The sequence below is a fragment of the Engraulis encrasicolus genome, chromosome 18 (assembly GCF_034702125.1).
Source record: "Engraulis encrasicolus isolate BLACKSEA-1 chromosome 18, IST_EnEncr_1.0, whole genome shotgun sequence".
Taxonomy (NCBI): domain Eukaryota; kingdom Metazoa; phylum Chordata; class Actinopteri; order Clupeiformes; family Engraulidae; genus Engraulis; species Engraulis encrasicolus.
This window is the reverse complement of record NC_085874.1, coordinates 9,362,919-9,365,418: the sequence shown is the minus strand read 5'-3', so window position 1 is coordinate 9,365,418 and position 2,500 is coordinate 9,362,919.

Genomic DNA, 2,500 nt, shown 5'->3' with positions numbered 1-2,500 from the left:
CAGAGCTAGTATTTTATAGATACTACACCGTACATTTGTATTAAGAAAATATAAATCTCAGATTATAACAATGTTTATTTAATAAATTGTGTCAATTTTTGATTACTCACCTTTTTCTGTTGTTTGCTATCCCTAATGTTTACTGCCGTATTAAAAAGTCTTCAAAAAGTATTTAAAAAGTATGAAAATATATATAATATGTCTTGAATATTGAAATATATTGAAATGTGCGTTTACTTGTGTGTGTGATGTTGAAACGTGCATTAATCGGTGTGGGATACATCAGCATTACACACTTAACTGTCAGCACACTCCTGTTGGACATACACTCACACGCACACACACACATACATACATATGCATACACATAATTCCTGCTCTCCTGTCTCTGCTGTGCACTTTTGCAGCTCTCAGTCTGTGTTGGGCTCCACACATGCAGGCCAGGGGCTGAGCTATAGCAGGGCATTTGCCCCTGGGCCCAGGGCCTTCCCGCATTGATAGTGAGGGCCGTATTGTTACCTTGGCAGGCTGTATGGGGGACCCTAGCAGTATTTTGACCTGGGGCCTGATGTGCAGTTGTTCTGCCACTGATGCATGCTGTTATACGTATGTATGTGTGCGTTCATACATATGTGCGTGCTTGCGCATGTATTTGTCACGCTGCCACTGTGTGTCAAAAGTGTGTGTCCTGATCTGCCGCACCTTCTTGTCCACACTAGAGGGAGCTCTACAGTACGACACACCTGAAGGCCATGTGGTCTACTACTCACCTTGACCGGCCGTGTGTGTGAGTGAGTGATTGTGTGTCAAATGTGTCATGTCTGTGCTAGCTATTGCTACAATTAGGCACTGTGTATGGGCCCCACACACCATGGCTAATGCGCTCAAAAGCATTTTGATACACGTTAAGAGCTTTACAGAGGCTTGCTCGATAGCGCTCGCTTTCATGGAAATCAGCACGAGAGTAGACTTCGTAACCTCGTATGAAACATTCTTGCGATTTTCCCTTTGGACAACTTTCTTTGACCTCCAACACAGATGAGATGGTGTATGTCTGAAGACATTGTCCAGAATTCTCCTTTAATGAAATGCAGGACCTGTCCAATGTATGTAGGGAACTTGCCCCAGCCCCCTTCCCAAGGCTTTTGATGTCTGCTCATATCTATATTTGTATATCTAGTGTGTGTGTGTGTGTGCGCACGCGTGCTTGTATATGATTTACTCTATTTTCATATCTATAAATGGAAATGAGTCTCTTTGAGAGATATTTTTCAGTAGTGATATTTGTACTAGAAGACTTTTGAGTCGTCCTGCCAGGCACTCATTTATTTTGTTGTTTGCTTGTTTTATGTGTGTGAGAGTGTGTGAGAGAGAGAGAGAGAGAGAGAGAGAGAGAGAGAGAGAGAGAGAGAGAGAGAGAGAGAGAGAGAGAGAGAGAGAGAAAGAGGAATTGAAGCACCCTTTCTCTGTGTGTGTGTCTGTGTGTGTGTGGGTGGGTGTGTGAGTCATCCTGATTCTGTAGCCCCTCTTTCGCCTTTGGAGGAATAAAATCATCCTTCTTATCAGACCTGTGTGGTGTTTTTTTTTATCTTCAGTTACACACGTGCACACACATACTATCTCACACACATGCGTTGCGCGCGCACACACATTCATATGTGTGCACACACTCACACGTGCACTCACGCACACACATTCACAGGAAGAGGTTTGCATACAGGTACGGATACACGCGCTGCTTGAAACACGTTTCCACATCTCAACACACATCACATATTGTACCTTTCATAGGCACACACACACACACACACACAGCTGACAGCTTTGGCTGGGCCCAGAACAACTGTCCCCTTTATCCCCCCCTGTCGGCTTCCCTGCACACACACACACATTTCGCACCTCAAAGATAAAAGGTATCGAAAGTGAAGGACCAAAAAAAACAACTCATATGTCTCATCTCCATTTTCCCAAAACAAGACACACACAAAGAATCTGACTCATTCCACATCATCTCTCTCTCTCTCTCTCTCTCTCTCTCTCTCTCTCTCTCTCTCTCTCTCTCTCTCTCTCTCTCTCTCTCTCTCTCTCTCTCTCTCTCTCTCTCTCTCTCTCTCTCACTTACTCACTCACTCACTCACTCACTCACTCACTCACACACACACACACACACACACACACACACACACACACACACACACACACACACACACACACACACACACACACACACACACACACACAGACTCATTCCATCACACACCCACAAACTCTATTCATTGCCCTCCAAATCCATAACCACATTTGCCAGTGGAAGGGGTTTGCAATAGTCCGCTGGACTGTGCTGGTTTGTGCAGGACTGGGCTGGTTTGTGCAGGACTGTGCTGGTTTGTGCAGGACTGGGCTGGTTTGTCGTCACCGCTTAGATCTGCATGTCTGGCCATCTGTAGGCTGGTCATGACCCATATTGTAACAGTGACTGCGGTTACTTTTCCAAATTAAT